Source organism: Wolffia australiana, chromosome 13, assembly GCF_029677425.1.
Source record: "Wolffia australiana isolate 7733 chromosome 13, ASM2967742v1".
Taxonomy (NCBI): Eukaryota; Viridiplantae; Streptophyta; class Magnoliopsida; order Alismatales; family Araceae; genus Wolffia; species Wolffia australiana.
In genome coordinates, this window is record NC_135847.1 from 7862900 (window position 1) to 7874421 (window position 11522).

Genomic DNA, 11522 nt, shown 5'->3' on the forward strand with positions numbered 1-11522 from the left:
CGGTTTGAATTTTTAAATTCTTCTGTGTGGATTCATTACTCTTTATTTTTTATATTTAAGTCTTGGATTGAGCTGAATTTTGCAATTATTTTGTGAATTTTGATGAAATAGTGAAATTGAAAAAAAAAGTTCATCATTGCATAATTAATTTTTCTTGTTCATCAAAATTGATTATTTTTTATATTGATGTGTTTAACATTGCATGTTCGGTAGGAGATCTTTAAAACCTCATCTCGTGAATCTTGAAACAGGTAGTAGAACTCCTAGTTTTGATTGTATTTTTGAAAGCTCCGAAGGTGAAAATCAGCATTTTTGTGACTTAATGGAGAATAATCAAAATTTTGGGGTTGAACAGGGTGTTAGAAGAATGAGGTTGAGAGAATTTTCTGACCCTATAGAGAGTGAAACCTACACTAAAATATCTGCTCCTTTACCAGAAAATGTTAATTTTAGAATTGACCCGAATATGATTAATCAATTGCCTACATTTTATGGAAGATTTAATGAGGAGCCTTATGAGTTTTTGGAAGAGTATAACCAGATTTGTTCTGCTTATAGTTATGCAGGTGTTCCTCAGGAAATTCTCAAACTAAGGTTATTTCAGTTTGCTTTGAAAGATAGGGCAAAAGATTAGTTTAAAGGGGTAGGTCAAGAATTTCAATCTTGGAGTGAAATGCAAGCTTGCTTTTTAAAGAGATTCTTTTCTTATGGAAAGACATCTTCAATTAAGAAACATATAAGAGATTTTTGTCAAGGAACTGACACTCTAGGAGAAGCATGGGAGAGATTCATGTCACTCACTAGGAAGTGCCCACATCATGGCATACCATCTCATGAATTGGTTGAAATTTTTTATGGTGGATTGAATGATCAGGAAAGGCATCTAGTGGATATATCTAGTGGAAGAATGTTCCTTGATACCCATGCAGATGAATCCATGAAATTGATGGAAAAATTAGTAGAAGATTGGACATACCGTCAAAGTTTTTCCGACACTAACCGAAGTGCAGGTCCCAAGCGTGGAGGAATCATTGACGTCAAAGCAGTTGAACCAGAGATCAGGATTGATAAGCTAGAAAGAGAAATGAGCAATATTGGTAAAACAGTTAAAGATATGAGCAATGATATTAAATCTTTTTTGCAGGAGTCTAAAGGAAAGGCGAATGCAAACGAGGGCAACAATTCCACTAACAACCCTTGTTGTTTTTGTTCTAGTGAAGAACATTCTGATGAGGCTTGTCCTATGGTTGAACAGGTTAATGCATTTGGGAGACAAGATGCAGGTCAAAACCAATGGAATGCACGACCTAATCAAAATTGGAGCAAAGGAGGAAACAACAATTTCGCCTCAAAGCAATTCGCCCCGCAACCATATCAGCAAAATTTTCAAAATTTTTCTAAGCCCTTTTACTCTCGTCCTAACAACAATAATGACAACACTAACTCTACTTTAATGGATTTTATCAGGGAAATGCAAACTGGCGGTGACATCTCCGAGGACATTTCTGGAAGCTTGGCTGCGCCGCGCCATCACAAAGTCCTACCTCAAAGTTGGAAATCCACTTTCTTGACGCTAATCCCACTTCATATAGAGACTTTCGCCCTATTAGTCTTTGTAATGTATGTTATGTAGTTCCGTCCAAGATCATTACAAATTGACTCAGGGACATTCGTAGATAGACATATCTCACCTGAACAGTGTTGTCTTGTCGAGGGTCGACAGATCCAAGATAGTCTCATGCTCATTCACAAGTTCACCCAGTCACTAAATACTCATATTTGGGGCTCGAATGTCATCGTCAAACTAGATATCAAGAATGGTTATGATCAAGTTAAGTGGACTTTCCTTACCGAAGTGCTACGTTGCTACGAATTCACCAATGCATTCATCATTCTTGTTGTTGCCTGCATAAGGGAGAATCATTTCTCTCTTTTGGTAGATGGAAACTCCACATGTTTTTCACGGCCACGAGAGACCTACGGCAAGGTGATCCCAGCTCACCCACCCTTTTTATACTGATGGAGGAGGCCTTTAGCCGATCGCTCACACGAGCGATTGCCCATGGCCTCATCCAACCATATTTTAAGAAAAGGGGATGCGCGATCCTCTCGCACTCTCTATTGGTAGATGATGTCATCCTTTTCCTCAATGGACTTAAAAAATCCATTAAGGAACTTCTATGTATCCTCACTACGTACGAGCGGGTTTTTGGCCAGTTCGTCAATGCCTCCAAGAGTAGCTTTATGGTCGGTCCGTCCACTACTGTAAAGCACTCTCAAATTATCCAACACTATATTGGGTACCAACGAGGACTTGGCAGCAATAATAGATTGAGATAGCCACAGTCACACGTTAGCATATCGATCGAGGCGAGATTAACACCTAGTATGATACATGGCTCACCAATGCACCCCTAGCCCGTCACCCCGACTTCGAGCCCCACCGCTTTAGATTGATCGTCTCGCAACTACTCATAGGTGACACAAGCCACCTTTGGGAGCAACATGGCCTTCCCATTGACCTGTTACTCGAGGCCCTGAGTACTCCCATCGTGCCCACACAAGATTGTCCTATTTGGACACTTACCCTTGATGGGTCATACATGGCTCACTAAATCACCTGCCTACCACTAGGGTCTCTGAATCTGGCATGCGGCGATCATCACTCCTGTCTTCTTCTTCCTTTGGAGACTATTGCATCGTGGCCTTATGATAATTTTCAAATTAACATCATTAATTGATGAATTTTACATTTTATTTATGTGTTTTAATGACTATATTTGCATGTTATCATATAGAAATAAAGATAAAAGACTTATACTTTTATTTCATTATTATTTCTAATTTTTTATCTTTTTTTACATGGAATTTAACCTCATTTCAAGGAAGAAATATTTTTTACAGGGTTTTAAATACTTGGCTAAAGGTTGGCAAGTGTTTTCATAATTTTTTGGAATGTTCTCATATTTTTACATAATTTTTTGACCAATATTTAGCCAAGAAATGATTTTTTATCATTTATTTAGCATTTATGTATATATATATATAATCAAGGGGCATCCACGTTAATTACCCAAAATTTGGGCAAATACGTGGATGCGGTTTTATAGATAGATAAAATAATAAGAATAATAATAATAATAAATAATATTAATTATAATAAATAAATAGAAAAGTCGACGGAAGGTGTTAAAATTTTAATGTCAGTTAGCCGCGTGCATTAAATGCACACGGCAACCGACATCCATGGACTTTTGCCCGTGGGTCGGTTAAGCCGCGTGCATTTAATGCACGCGCTAACCGACACACGTGCATGCTTAGTTATTTAAAAATAAAACAAAGTCATTAGCGCGTGCATTTAATGCATGCGCTAACCGACATTCCTTTTAGGAAATGATGCTTTACGGTGTCGATTTTTCGTGTACATTCGGATCGACGCCGTAGAACAATAAAACATTAAATATTAAAAACGGTAAGTTTACCTTGCTTTTTATTTTATCATTATTTTTGTAGGCGCCGACAGTCAAACATTGCGGCTGACGATTAAAATGAAATATAAAAAAGTAAAAGTCTTTGGTTTTTTTTATTTCAGAGTGACGTGGCACTCTCTCAACCATCCAAAATGGCGCATTATGCACCAATCATTGTGCGCTGATGAGCGGACAATCACGTGTCAGGACGCGATCCGAGACAGTGAAAAAAATGAGAAAGAATAATGCTGGCCAATCAGAAAAATGCTGATTTTTGAGATATTTTAAAGAGAGATAAAAGATCCAACGGTCTAGATTTATCCTCACTAAAACCTTGATATCTTTAGATCTAGACGTCCGATTGGGCTGAAATTTTGAGGTTCGTCTTTTCCCCCTCTACAATACAGATCTTTAAATGGGGGTCTGGAAATGGGTGAAAATTACTTTTGGAGGCTCTCCCCAAGCATTTGGCCAGGAAGGACATAGGAGGGGCTCTTCAAGTTGAAAGATCTTGCTTCTGCACTCAAATTTGTAAGTCTTTCATTTCTATTTCAATCATCTTCTTGAACGATTCTAAAATGCCAAGGCATGGGCGAAATGTACATGCCATCGAAGTTGATTTTGAATGAAGATAGCACTTCATTTTGATTCTGATTCAAGATCAGATTTTTTATCCTTAATTATACATCAATTTAGAACATTTCTAGTTGATTAGATTTTTAATTTGGGGTGGGATTTCATCTTTTCCCCAAATTCTTCACTTTCTCTCTCTAGGTTAATTTGTCTAGTTTCTCTCTCTAGATTTCAAATTTTATTTTTTGGAATTTAATTCAATATATAAAAAACCTTAAAGTAAAATTTGATTTGAAAATTTATCCATCTTGAAGTCCAATTTAAAAATCTCTTTCTTGATTATTTAATTCCCAATTCTAGTTCATAAGAATTGTATTTAAAAGTTTATCATAATTGGGAAATTAATAATCTGAATTAATCTGATCTTAAATCTTAAAATATTCCTATCTTGAGTTTTTTGACCGAAATATTTAAAAATCAAAATTAAGACTTACTTAATTTTGATTAATTAAAGAATATTATTAAAGTATAATTAAGATTTATTAATCACAAAATTAATTCATCGTTGAATTAATACATTGAAATTTGAAAAAATTCTCATTTGTTGCCTCTCTGTGGTTCGATCCCTTGCTTACTCTACGTTCTATATTTAGTGATGAAGGGAAATTATAAACTTTATTGTATAAGTCTAACGCCAAATCAACGACATATTCACATGTGTTTTTAGGCTTATCACCTCTTGACTGATGACCGAGTGACCTGTATCGGTTAATTTCTCTGTGCGTTTTAAAATTGTTACCCCATATCTCCGTTGGTTGAGACTATGGAGCACCTTTCCTTCCATAGTGAGATAGCTCTACCTTGTTGGCGCCGAATCACACACCATTGGCGTCCACTTCTTGATACCTACTATACTGTGACATCGTTAGAGTGTTTTGGCAAGATGTATCTCTCACCAATACGCTCCAAGCAAAGCCCCCTCCTACACGTCACCATAGCTTACTTATTATGGGATATTTGGAAAGGGAAAAATTCTTCTTGTTTTGTAGAAACTCCCATGTGCGACTTGGATATCATGCGACAAATCAAGCAATGGATACGGTGTACACATCACCTTTTACCACCTCGTGCCAACAGCTCAGCCCTAGCCTGTGACCTCTTTCGATCTTGGAGTATCCTAGTGACCCTTGCGGATGAGTCACTATTCATGTGTGCAAAACTACATATAATCGGGGGTTATGAACTCATTTAAGCGAAATAAGCATGCATTTTAGGTTAAAATCACATTTTTAAGCAAAGATCCATTCATTGTGGAATGTTTCACGTTTTATGCATTTTGCATTTATAAACATATTAAGACGTGATTTTTAAGTACAAGAATAAAACTATAAAAAGTATATGTTTTTAATAACAACATAAAAAAGAGGGGGTGGCGTCGACCACTGCCTAGGCAAGGCGTAGCCATGGCCAAGCGCATCGCTCATGCTGGCCGCGGCCACAACGGAGGCCGCGAGCTGCAGGCGGCACGCGCAGCGCAAGCCCAGCCAATTGCCGCGCCAGGCCGCAAGAGGGGAGACACCAGGGCCACGAGGTAAGTGTTTTGATTCATTTCAATAACTAATCTCAAGTAATATATACCTGTTTAATTTTTAGAAACGGACAATATGGGATTTACGAATCCCATATCTTAACCACCCACGGGCCGGGCCAGAGATAAAAAGAGAGTGATCGTGGCCCGTCGGGCCGCGATTTAAAAAGGGAGAAGTATAAATGCAACCGGGCTTCGAGCCAACCGGGCCCGAAGCCCGAATCAAAACGGGCTCAACTTAAGAGCTACGTTTTAATCTTGACCGTCGATCTTCCTTCGGAAGATCGAACGGCCAAGATCTTATTTTACAGTCTTTTCTCTTTTCTTTTATTTTCAGGGCGACAGCTAAGCACGGACGTCTCCCTGGATGAATCAAGGATGTACAGATGGACGTCGAGGCTGAGGTGGCGTCGCTGACAAAGCATGTCCACCGGGACTTAAGAGGGTCCACGGCTACGATTTAATCGTAGCCGTTGAACCCTCCAACGGACGATCCGATGGCTGCGGATCACCGAAGGCCTGTTGGTCCTCCCCTTGAAGCCCTGATCGACCTTTTCGTCGCCAGCGACCGGATTCCGGCGAGAAAAATTGGAAAATCACCGCCGAATCGCCTCAAAAAATGCAGAGGAAAGGTCCCACATCGGTCAGGATGGTCTTAGGACCAGTCCTGACCTATAATTCAGCAAAGAATTGTAAAGAAACGGATCTTTCGCCGCAGAACTCAACGCCCATTTTGAAATCAAAATTAACGCTAGAGGAGAAGATCCTCCGTCTGTCTTTTTTGTTCTCCTTCGTCTCTTGGTCAACGGCTGTGACAGAGCTGTGACCTGAAGGGAGATTAGAAGAGAGAAAGGAAGCAGACGGAGAAGAAAAACTTACCTGAAGAATGACGCGGCCAAGCACGGGTGAGGAGCCGCCGGCGATCCCGAATTGGTGCAGAAATCCGGTAAGTACTTGATTTAGATTTCTTATCATTCCTAATTCCTTTAATTCCCAACAAAAAAAAGAAAGATTAACTAATCTCATCAAACTCTTACCTCAAAATCGAGTGAAATCGATTTCGAGTTAAACATACAAAACAAAACTTCCGAAACCTCTCTCCGACATTTCGTCAAACACCTGATCTGCAGTCCTTGAAATCGATCTGCTTAAATCGGTTTAAATATTTTCAACGCAATTGAAAATCTCTAAAAAGTTCCATAAAATCAATGGATATATAATTCCTAAAATATATCCATATCCTAATAAAATACATTAAAACTTCCCTCTCGTTCCTTTCTAAAAAACTATAAAAAATGGATATTTTCTTTTAGGTATTTCTACAAACACTTGAAATTCAATATTGTCTTCTGTGTTTTCTCATATTATTCGACCTCTAAAAATTCTATAAAAAATTCCTAAAATCACTAATCTTCTTCCTATACCCATGTTTAAAGTCTGAGGTCGAAAAATAAAATCAGTAAGAATACTCACCAATATACTACTTTATAAATCACCCTTAAATCCCTCCTTATTTTTACTTAGAGATTACAACAAACACCTAGTTGTGTTTGTTAGTCGTGCTACTCATTAGTGAAGCCTAGCTCTAGGAACCCAATCCCTGTGGAGACGACCTTACTCACCTCTATACATATCTGAGTAAGTCTACTATTACAAATTTTATTTGATTGAAAGCGAAAATAACGACGACAATACTTAAACCCCATTTTCGCCTTTTCATCACTTACCCCCATCCGCATTTGGCTACAGGTTGTTCATTGACACCCACCACCAATCGGCATCCTCAAGCTAAATGTGGATGGTGCGGCCAAAGGGAATCCAGGGCCAGCGGGGGGAGGTGGCTTCCTACGCGATCATACAAAGAGTATTATTTTTGCTTTCTCCTCTTTTTATGACATAAAAACCAATACAATAGCCGAGGGCATGGCGATATGTGATGGTTTACGCCTATGCAATGAACGAAACCTTCACCATATCGTCGTAAATCAGGACTCACAGGTATTAGTTGACATGCTTTGTGCAAGCAAATGCTCCCTGTGGTGACTACAATGCGTATGGGAGAACATCACGCTGTGTTGCCCCCGCACAATTAGGATCGGTCACCAGCTGAGCGAGAGACACCAGATAGCGAATGCTTTTGCCAACCACGCGGTACACACACAAACCCCCTCCTCCATTTTCCTTTCTTGGCCGACACTCCATTCGACAACTCGTGGATGCTATTACGTTGAGCATCTTACCTTACCAACCCTTTGTACTCGTCGCAGACTATCGAAGGAAGGCCTGCGGGAGTGGCGGATAGCATGGAGAGCTTGAGGCGAGAGAGTTCACCCTCTCGCATGATAGTTCCTCAAGTCACGCACCTCCACGATGAAAATTGTTAATGACGGGGCGGACTACGCACTGTACACTTTTGCATTGTTATGAGGGCTCCCCGAACTCCCGCTGTCACAAGTGACCGTCTCTCGGCCTTCACTAGGCAACACCTATGTACCTTATCTTTACTTCAACATGGGCGTCGACGAGTAGGGTCCATGTGTGTTTGGGACATGTATGCTTGCTCCATGCCCAAAAAATGATGAAAAACACAACATTTTATCAATAAACACCCCCTTGGGTGGTGTACATGGGATCGGTCTAGGGACACTACCGCAGGGTTTGATGTATCCACTGCCGTGATTCGACCAAAAAAATTCTAATGCAAATACAAAAAATAGGAATAATAATTTTTTCGAATATAAAACCTGTTTCTTTCAGTTATTCACCAATATTCAACTATTTTAGTACTGCACTTTAGTGGCGTAGTAAGACGGGCATTGCCCATGTCATTAATCTCTTAAATAGTGCATCTTTCATCCTCCTAGTTAATACAAGGAAGACCAATTTATGGAGCTCCCAACTAACGGGAAAAAGGGGAAAATGGCATGTAGAGAAAATTGAAATGATAGAAGGCCTTTTGAGTAATCATGACCATATATATATATGTATTTTATGTCTGATTTCAGGTGTGCTCATCAGCAAGGTTAGGCTCTCAAATATCATGTTTTCTCAACACTTTAATAACCTAGACATATGTTTTCTCCATCATTTCCATCCACTTCCTCTCTCTCCATTCATGATTCCATTACTTTATCTTCATCATCGGTTTCTACAACTTTGTATCCCTTTAATATTGCACAATATCCTGTTATCTTCTTAAAATTACATAAAAATTATCTATACCCTCAAGGAACTATTCCGTTAACTTGGTGAATTTGTTTTGATCGATTATCAATTATGATCACTAAAAGGGATTAAGATTTCAAAAAGGAATAACTATTCCCATCAACCCTTTTTACTCAACGGGCTGTGGTCTGGTCACCCCATTGGGCAGATCCGATTAATGGATCTTTGGATTTGCCGAATTGATGGTTGATTGGTTTTGAAACATCCATCAGTCAGATTAAGCATCAAATGGCTTTGTGATCAGTTAAAAAAGTAAGACAACTTCTTGAAAATTAAGACAATTTTAGGTTGTTTTGAAGTACCTATTTCACCTGGTTATTTTGAATCCAGTTTTTTTTTAAATATTTTTTAACATTTTTATCTTATAGTTTCAAATAAAAGTTTTGAGATTTCCTTTTGATTTTTTTCTATTTTTAGATGTGCTTCAATTATTTCTCACTTTTCCACGTTATATGCGTTGTGTGATTGAATGAATGTTTTGAATTAATCTATGTATCTCTTACCCATGTTCACGAGTGTCCATGATCTTGCTTTTATATTTCCTTTGTACTCCAATATTTTACATTGTAGTGTACTAATTATTTTGTAGATAAATTCCCAATTCTTGTTGCTTTCATGGTGACAAAATCTAGAACAATAGAGTCTACATCGTCATGTACTGGGCTGGATGTAACTGTTAAGGCTATGCGAGAAGTATCTACTGCATACCTCGGATAGATGTTGACCTCATCATGAAGGAAAAGATGCAATCATTCCAAATTTTTTGATCGATTTCTTGAAACTGGCCCGGATGAGTATCACTGTATGATTTTTAAAGTGCAAAACCCCACCCATACGGTTATCATTAAGATGAATAAAGATAAAATAATAAACGTCTTTTGGAGACATCTAGAGAAAGTGCACCTAAAACTGCACGATGACATCAAGGATGTCTGACGAATGAAAAAATGCTTCACTGACATGGCTTGTAGTCTACCAAGCTGTATGTACGTAGCCTCATTGTGGAGCAAACTAACAAAGAATTTTTTAGGTTCATCAACGGCAATTATCTGCCTTGGAGACTTGTTAAGAATAAGTCATTCTGAATACTATGGTGCTATGGAATACAATTGGTAGGGGAGGTTCTTGGTTTGGATGTTGTGAAAACGACAAGGAAAAGGATGTATATAGAAATGCAAAAGGATTTGGTGGACATATTTGCTGAAGTCCACAATGTCTCTCTTACTATAGATGCTTTGACATCCCAGACTAACATTGTTGTATTAGGTGTCATTGGCCATTTGGTCGATACGTATTGGAGGCTCTATGACCTACTACTCGGTCTCTAACACATCAAAGGATCACATAGCAGCACAAACTTGGTGAGAACTATCGTAGAATTTGTGCATGAATGTGGCATTGAGTCCAAGCTTTGTGCCATTACTATAGACAATGCATCTAACAACAGAACAATGTTAGCTGCCATTGTGGATTCATTGAAGACCATAAATCCTCAATTCACTGTGGAACACCACATACCATGTGTTTCCCACATCCACAGCCTCATATTCCAGGCTATACTTACGATTATTTGTAACCCAAAGGCCTCAAAGAGTAATACACTAGGCATATAAAATTTTCACACAGACAGAATGGTGGACACCATAAACCACTGGAGTCACCCATGGACGGTATTACATCGGCCAAATTACACCTTTGTGAGCAGCTGTTGCTCATGTGAGACACATCCTCAATGCCATCAGTGTTCCAGACAAGGAATGGTGAAATATGGAGACCTTTGCAAAATGTTTGTACTCCCAAATTGGAACAAAATAAAGGTTCACTGACCAACACTTGGGAACTACACTAATTAAATGTTAGAGCCTGCTCTTTCCAAGAGAAAAGTGCTAGACCATATGGCTATAAGGTTTCGATCGATGTCCATTGAGGACTATGACATTTCTAAAAACGGTGTGGGAGACACCTGATGAATAACTGAGCATCCTCAAACCCTTATGTGATGGTTTTGCCTTTGTTTGTTAGTTGAAGAAATTGCCAATCACAGAAGTAACTCCACTAGTTGCTGACCTTGGGATATGCAGAATTTAGGGGCAGCTATGGAGTTATAGCAAAACGATGCGTTACAGACCGCATGTAGTGCTATGCATACTGAGCTTATGAAATATGCAATCTTACTTTGGCGCAACCAGACAATCGCTACTGCGATGACATTGGATCCATTTTCAAAACCAGAGATAATGGATCCATCACGCCACAATAATGTGCTCTCTTATTTTGTCTTTCTTTTGGACTATACCTCGGATTGGAAACCACTGAATGTGACTTGGAGCAAGGAAAAGTGTTAGAAGGTTGACACCGAGCTCACTATGTAACCTCTAGGCAGCAGTATGTGCGCTCGAGCCATCGTCAGCGACTACGTTCAGTGCCCAAACAAGAGCTAAACAAGTATCTCAACATCCCATGCGGGGAGGATAAGGATGCTCTATGGAGTTGGAAGAAGGAGGTGGGCACACGATACTTTCAAAATTTGTCCAAAACGGCTCTCTCGTTTGTTGCCCTAAGCATAGCAGGCGCACGGTGAAATGACTTTTCTATGTCGGGCGAGGCATCACCACATGTCGAAGATTATGCCCAGATGCAAAGACCATTGAGACGCTGATGATGTC

At 39.1% G+C, this 11522-nt stretch overlaps 1 pseudogene; it reads right to left on the reverse strand.

Annotated features, from left to right (window-relative positions):
- Positions 1-728: 728 nt before the first annotated feature.
- LOC144711566 (small nucleolar RNA R71) lies at positions 729-825 on the reverse strand (annotated as a pseudogene).
- Positions 826-11522: the final 10697 nt, after the last annotated feature.